The 8,264-nt window shown below is 37.4% G+C and overlaps 3 non-coding genes across 3 annotated transcripts; 2 read left to right on the top strand and 1 right to left on the bottom strand.

Annotated features, from left to right (window-relative positions):
- The first annotated feature begins 6,205 nt into the window (after positions 1 to 6,205).
- TRNAL-CAA lies at positions 6,206 to 6,289 on the top strand. Its single transcript has one exon. It is a non-coding gene; the product is annotated as a tRNA-Leu (tRNA).
- Positions 6,290 to 6,556: 267 nt separating this feature from the next.
- On the bottom strand, positions 6,557 to 6,630 carry TRNAN-GUU. The gene has a single exon. It is a non-coding gene; the product is annotated as a tRNA-Asn (tRNA).
- A 1,314-nt stretch (positions 6,631 to 7,944) lies between these two features.
- Positions 7,945 to 8,028, top strand: TRNAL-CAA. Its single transcript has one exon. It is a non-coding gene; the product is annotated as a tRNA-Leu (tRNA).
- Positions 8,029 to 8,264: the final 236 nt, after the last annotated feature.

Raw genomic sequence — 8,264 nt, 5'->3', positions numbered from 1 at the left:
GGAAGAGGTTTTAGCACCCTTATTAGGATTGTTTCGTTCCTCTCTCCAACAGCTAGTAGATATTATCTATTTTAATCCGTTACGTATCGTCATCAGCCTCACAGTATTAAAACACGTCTACTAGGGAGACGTTTACACACCCATATACGGAATGCCAAATTCCCTCTCAAACTAATCTTGGAACGCATAGTAAGTTCTGGTCCTTGTAAGATGGTGTGGGTTAAAATCCCACTTTTGACATCTCATATTATTGTTAGGCAAAAAGCAAGCCAAAGTAGATAATATTTACTTAGGGTCGAAAGCTTAACAAATGATAAGAACTTAGTAGATTCCAAGTGTCAAAACATGGTTGAGTTAGTTCTCGTCACGAGACCATCACAAACCAACATTGATTGAAAATTTGTACTAGAGAGAAGCACCAAACACAATTATAAGGTATGCTTCATTCTCATCACTAGAAAGAGGGCTTGAACCTCCAACATTGTGGTTAACAGCCACAAACTCTAACCAACTAAGCTATTCCAACAAATTCTAACCAACTAAGCTATTCCAACAAACTCTAACCAACTAAGCTATTCCAACCAATCATCTCTTATAATCCAAGACTAGTATTAGTTAATATTGTCTACTTTCGTTCTCGCACACTTTATTATAACCAACCGTTGGTTGATATTGTCTACTTTCGTTCCTTATGTATCATTTGTTGAACACATCTCTTTGTGGAAACTCTCACACTTTAACACAACTAAGTAGGGTGAAGGGTATTTACTTTGTGTTTCTTGGGACCATGAGACCAACCGTTGGTTGATATTGTCTACTTTCGTTCCTTATGTATCATTTGTTGAACACCAACTCTCTGTGGGAACTCTCACACTTTAACACAACTCTATGTGGGAACTCTCACACTTTAACACAACTAAGTAGGATGGAGGGTATTTACTTTGTGTTTCTTGGGACCATGAACTAAGTAGGGTGGAGGGTATTTACTTTGTGTTTCTTGGGACCAATGAACTAAGTAAAGTGGAGGGTATTTACTTTGTGTTTCTTGGGACCATGAACTAAATAGGGTGGAGGGTATTTAGTCAATCTATTCCTAAAATTTTCAACTTTTTCCCCTAAATCATTTTCCTAAATTTATTCCTAAAATTCCTAAATCATTTTCCTAAATTTATTCTTAAAATTACTAAATCATTTTCCTAAATCTATTCCTAAAATCCTAAATCATTTTCTTAACATAAATATAGTCACTCATGCAATGGTTGGGCTTAACCCTATTAGGCTAATGATGATATTTTAACACTCCCGTCAGTACTAGTTCTCATTCGCTGCACCACAGCGAAAGCTCTCATATGGGCAAGTATTCAGCTCTTTTGTAGACAAGTCTACTACTTCCACATGCTTTGTTCTGCCATGAAACATCGAATTTTCTACTAGACAAATCACAGATTGGTTGTTGCATTGAAGTGGTATCGAATAGTCAACTTTCTGGTGCCAATCTTTCATCAGAAGTTTCAGCCATGTACATTTTTGAGCTGCTCCCGCCGCTGCTCTGTACTCTGCTTCTCTAGTTGACAATGATACAGTTGGTTGTCTTTTGTTACACCAATAAATTGTTGTCGAATTGAGCTTGAACACATACCTGGTGCTTGATCTTCGAGTATCGTGATATCGATTGACATATCTCAAGGTCCATCGAGCCGCATTCAAATGAGGCTTCTTTAGACTTCACAGATACTGACTAAGGACTCCAACTTCATTTTCGAATCCATTTGTTTGGTTCATGTAGATCTCCTGGTCCAACTCTCTATGCAAGAAAATATTCTTCATATCCATTTGCCAAAATTTCAATCTTTATTTACCGCAAGTACTGAAGGAACTTGTACAATAATGATCTTTGCCACTGGACTAAATGTTTCATCATAGTCTAGTCCATATTGTTGAGAGAACCTTTGATCTACAGTCTGAGTTTTGTATCTCACGATTGATCCATCCAGGGTATACTTATTTTGTAAATCCACTTGCAAAAGATAGATTTAACATCTCTTGATCTTGACACTAATTCCCAAGTTTGATTTTGCTCCAGGGCTATAATTTCTTCCTCCATCACTTTTTGCCAAACCGAGTTTTGTGACACATCCTTATATATCTCTTGCTTATTAACTTCGTCTTCTACAATAGTTGTGTTGGAATATTCTAGACATGGCTTTTGGATTATTTCTAATTGTCTTAGTTGTTGAGGTGCCCTTTGTTTTTCACTAGGTTCGCTTGGTTGAGTCACTTCTTGTTCACCAACACTAGCATCACTTGAATCTTTAGGCACATCAACACTTTAGCAAATGTGTACCGTTTGTTCCACCATCTTTTGTGGAAGAATCTCTTCAGTTTTCTCTCCTGTCAGAAGAATTTCTTCAATTTGCTCAAGGCCTGGTAATACTTCCTTCTCTGAGGGACACCCCTCTTCCATTGCACCACTTTGATTGTCAATCATGTGGTTTGGGTATCCTGAATCAATGATCCAATCATTCTCATAATCGATATGGTCTCCCATCATCGCCATGAGTGCTAGCTCATCTTCTTCTATGGCATACAATACCTCTACATCCCATTCCTCCTCCATCTCCCTGTTGGAGGATGCCACATTGCTTTCGATAGATTTTTTCTTAGACCAACAATCTCTAGACATGTGGCCCTTCTTCCAGCAATTGTAGCGAATGCCTCTAAATCTCTTCCCATGAGAGTTATTGTTATCATTCTTCTAAGCTCTCCCTGGTTGTACAGTTCCTTGGTGACTTCTTCTTTTGTCACCATTGTATCCACGTTTGGTAGACGACCTATTATTGCCCAAATTTTCACTTGTGTAGAGTGCTTCTTCTTCTTCACCCTTCAATGGGATGCCTCCTATTTGTTTAGCTATGGCTTCTTGGCTGGCTAAAAAATTTTTAAACTCTACAAGTGATGGTTAAGTGGATCATCCTTGTACAACAATAATAAAGCTTCTCTATTCTTGTCGCAATCCGTGGATTATAATCCTCTTCATTCAAGATTCTACAATGGCAGACTTCGGGTCCAGTTCAGTAATTTCCCGATAGATCGACTTGACCTTGTGGAAGTACTGAGCAATCGTCATGTCACGTTGTGAAATTGACAACAACTCATTCTCTAGAAGTTGTAGCCTCGTATCGTTCTTCTTTGAGAACAACATCACAAACGTGTCCCATACTTCTTTTGGTGTCTTGTCATCCCAAATATGCTCTAACATCTCTTCTCTGATTGTGGTCGTCTGCCTGCTTTGATTCTCCATTTGCGCAAGGCACCGTTAGAATCATCCTCTAGCGGCATAGTTTCACACCCGCCAACGATCTCCTAAAGATCATGTCCTTGTAAATAGGACATCATGCATGTTGCCCACGTGTTGTAGTTGTTGTTGTTGAGTTTTTTTATCCTCCAATGATTTGGAAATCACCCATCGTGTTGGCTATACCTCAGTAATACTAAACAAGCTCTTTCGACACAAGACTTGTAGAGTCACAGACTACTCACGACACAAAATAAACTCACTCACTACTAATCTCAAGAAATTGTTTCTAATGTGGAAGATCAGGCAGAGTTGCAACCACAATGCATACTAAGAATTCCAAGCGATCAGATAACCCACACTAACTTGGCTTTGATACCAGATTGTTGAACACAACTCTCTATAGGAAACACTCGCACACTTTATTAAGATCAATCGAGAAGAGATTTACAAAACACTCTATAGACTACTACTTTGTATTGCTTGGGATTTATGAACTAAGTATGATTCGAACAACGGTACAAAATAAAATAGAATAGAATAGAATAAATAATAATAAAATCGTAAATAATACCATCTCTCCAGTAATACAACCAAACTTCTTCCACAACTGTCTCAACACCTCCTCCAATTGTCAAACAATTCTAAAAAAACAAAAAAAAAATGGTAAATTTCCATGAGAGAGATGTTGTTATTCTTGGAAAAGAAAAAAAAAATAAAACAGAATGAAAAAAAACGTCAGATTTGAGAAAAACGAAAATGGCCTTCACCCGTAGAAAATGAAAATGGCCTTCACCGGTAGGCGTAGATTTACTGAAGAGGGGTGTGGTTGTAATAGTACACATTAAATCATTCCTTTTAGTTTATCCTAAATTTCATTCTAGTAAATCACAACCAATTATATCTAAAATCTTGACTTCACAATTATTTAGGTCAATAATTTTGTATGAATTATGGTAAATCATTAGCTAAATGATGATTAAATTAGAAACTAATACTATCTATGAATGTAAATCAAGAATAAAAAAATAATAATAATAAAGAAACAGGAAAGATTCGGAAAGAAAGATCCATTAGAATACAAGGAAGAAAAATACAGAGAATCCAAAATTGAAACAAGAAAACAAAAATATAGAAACATGAAAGATTTGGGGAAGAAGAATCCATTAGAATATAGAGAATAAAAATAGGCAGGAGAAAGGCCTAACAAAATCAAAAGAAAAAAAAGGGAAAATACATAATACTATTAACAACAAAATAAAACAAAAAAAAAATTAAGAGTAAAGAACTGATTAAAAATTGGCTAATAATAAATGTGAAAGATTTGGAAGTAAGAGAAAATATTTCTGAACACAAATTAAAAGATAAAGGGAGGTACATGTACACACAAAGAAAATGGAAGATCAGATTAAATATCAATAAGAAAATGAAAGATCATAAATATTAGACGGCAACAAAAAAATGAAAGATCAGAAATATCATAAGGCAACAAATATTAAAAGATAAGGAGAGTACATATAGAAAATGAAAGGTCAAATTAAATATCAAATGGCAAGAAAGCACGAAATACTGTCACTTCAAATAATTCCATCAAATTCTTAAGATGGTAATACTAGAAAATGAAATCTTAATAAAAATAGAGTTATATATATATATATATTATAGATGGATGTTATAACCGTTCCAAGACTTTACTCATACAAAGTCTTTAATGCTCGCATGAAGTCTAGCACATGAACCATTGTAAGAGTTAGAAAGTTGAACGGGAAATTGATATCATGGATTCATATAGGTTGACTTGAATACAAAGGACAAAATCGAACTTTCATTAAGGATAAATTGATAACACTCGCCTAAGCTAATCAGGTAAGTGAACTTACTATAGGATAGGCTAAAAATTGTATAAATTATGATGATGTATGAACTGTGTCGGACGATGTCATATGATAGTATGTGATGATGTATGAGTTATGACGATGTATGATGTCGTATACTAGTATATGATGATGTACGAGTGTATGATAATGTATGAGTTATGATGTTTGATGATGTGCATAGTATATATATATTTCGATGAATGACGTATTTGATATGCTTGATGCACTTTATGGCAATATGATGAGTATGATGATTGCGTGATGTTTTACCTTAATATGATGAGTATGATGATTGTATGATGTTTTACCTTAATATGATGATGTTTTCCATATTGAGCATGTTATATGATGATGAGTGCCATATTGCATCATGTCATTAGATCGACATAGGACACAACTCTAAGAGCATGAAAATGATATTAATATAAATATCCATGAGTATGTATTACCTAGATTAACAAAGAGATGAGACTAGAAGGTTGTGTCAGAAGAGACATTATGATGGATTTAGAGGGACCTCATGCATATTGTATAATCATAAGCATAAGGCTACTTCCTTTAGAGATGATGAGTGCGGATGCGCACAGTATGATGATGAGTGCGAATGTGCACGAGCACAAATGCACACAGATGAGGGTGTTCATGAGGTGCATGACACTATGGAGTTTCGCTGACCTCTGGACATCGCTACAGATTAGCTTGACCAGAGGGACAAAAGGTGTAGTGACTAGCTCTGATTTCATTTTTAAAAGTTCAAGCCCACTGCTACCAGACATTGTTTATTCTTGCCCAGTAGGTATTGTCATGGGCCTCACAGTTTTAAAACGCGCCTATTAGGGAGAGGTTTTCGCACCCTTATTAGGATTGTTTCGTTCCTCTCTCCAACATCCAGTAGATATTATCTATTTTAATCCGTTACGTATCGTAGTCAGCCTCACAGTTTTAAAACGTGTCTACTTGGGAGACGTTTACACACCCATATACAGAATGATAAATTCCCCTCCCAAACCAATCAAGGAATGCACGATTAGTAGTCAGGATGGTCGAGTGGTCTAAGGCGCCAGACTCAAGTTTTGGTCCTCGCAAGAGGGCATGGGTTCAAATCCCACTTTTGACATCCATCCATGTTATTTTGTTAGGCAAAACTCGTACCAAAGTGGATAATATCTGCTACCGGGCTTGTGTCGAACTTTTCAATGCTAAGAAATGGAACTCGTTCGGTGGTGGATATCAATTGTGAACTCAGCACTGCTTTTAAAAAGTGTCAATACATGATTGTTTAGTTAGTTCTCGTGGAGACCATCACAAATCGATGTTGATTGAAAATTTATACCAGGGAGAAGAAGCAACAAACACAATTATAAGGCACACTTCATTCACACATCGCTAGAAGGAGGGCTTGAACCTCTAACCTTATGGTTAACAACCACACGCTCTAACCAACTGAGCTATTCCAACCAATCATTTGCTACAATCCAAGACCACCATTAGTTGATATTGTCTGATTTCATTCGTTACATCTCGGTATCTCCCTCACGGTTTTAAACTGTATCTACTATGGATAGGTTTTCAGACACTTGCAAGAAATGTTTCTTCACCTCTCTAATCGATGTGGGATCTCAGTATCGATCCCTTCTGAGTGCCAAGCATCCTCACTAGCACATCGCCTAGTGACTAGCTCTTATTTCATTTGTAAAATTCCAAACCCACTGCCAGCAGACATTGTTCATTCTTGGCCAGTAGGTATTGCCATGGACCTCACAGTTTTATAACGCGCCTATTAGGGAGAGGTTTTCGAACCCTTATTAGGATTGTTTCGTTATTAGGATTGTTTCGTTTCTCTCTCCAACAGCCAGTAGATATTAACAGTTTTAAAACGTGTCAGCCAAGTTCTGGTCCTCGTAAGAGGGCGTGGGTTCAAATCCCACTTCTGACCTCCATCGATGTTTATTGGTTAGGCAAAACTCGTGGCAAAGTGGATAATATCTACTACCACCGTTATGGGCTCGTGTCTAACTTTTCAACGCTAAGAAATGGAACTCGTTCCGTGGTGGATATCAATTGTGAACATTAAAAGCGTCAAAACATGATTGTTTTGTCAGTTCTCGTATATGAGACCATCCCAAATCGATGTTGATTGAAAATTTGTACCAGGGAGAAGTACCAAACACAATTATAATGCACGCTTCATTCACACATCGCTAGAAGGAGGGCTTGAACCTCCAACCTGGTGCAAACTGAGCTATTCCAGCCAATATTTTATTACAATCCAAGACCACCGTTAGTTGATATTGTCTTCTTTCGTTCGTTACGTCTCGGTATCTCTCACGGTTTTAAACCGAATCTACTATGGATAGGTTTTCAGACCCTTGCAAGAAATGTTTCTTTACCTCTCTAGTCGATGTGGGATCTCACTATCGACCCCTTCTGAGTGCCAAGCGTCCTCACTGGCACATCGCCTAGTGACTAGCTCTGATTTCATTTTTAAAAGTCCAAGCCCACTGCTACCAGACATTGTTCATTCTTGCCCAGTAGGTATTGCCATGGGCCTCACAGTTTTAAAACGCGCCTATTAGGGAGAGGTTTTCGCACCCTTATTAGGATTGTTTCGTTCCTCTCTCCAATAGCCAGTAGATATTATCTATTTTAATCCGTTACATACCGTAGTCAGCCTCACAGTTTTAAAACGCGTCTACTTGGGAGACGTTTACACACCCATATACGGAATGATAAATTCCCCTCCCAAACCAATCCAGGAATGCACAATTAGTAGTCAGGATGGCCGAGTGGTCTAAGGCGCCAGACTCAAGTTCTGGTCCTTGTAAGAGGGCGTGGGTTCAAATCCCACTTCTGACATCCATCCATGTTTATTGTTAGGCAAAACTCGTGGCAAAGTTTATGGACTTGTGTCGAACTTTTCAACGCTAAGAAATAGAACTCGTTCCGTGGTAGATATGAATAGTGAACTCACCACTACACTTTAAAAGTGTCAAAATATGATTGTTTAGTTAGTTCTCGTACAAAGACCATCACAAATCGATGTTGATTGAAAATTTGTACGAGGGAGAAGCACCAAGCACAATTATAATGCA

Source organism: Cucurbita moschata, unplaced genomic scaffold (assembly GCF_002738365.1).
Source record: "Cucurbita moschata cultivar Rifu unplaced genomic scaffold, Cmos_1.0 Cmo_Scf00166, whole genome shotgun sequence".
Taxonomy (NCBI): domain Eukaryota; kingdom Viridiplantae; phylum Streptophyta; class Magnoliopsida; order Cucurbitales; family Cucurbitaceae; genus Cucurbita; species Cucurbita moschata.
Note: the sequence above shows the minus strand (reverse complement) of the source record. Positions and strands in the feature narration are given on the sequence as shown.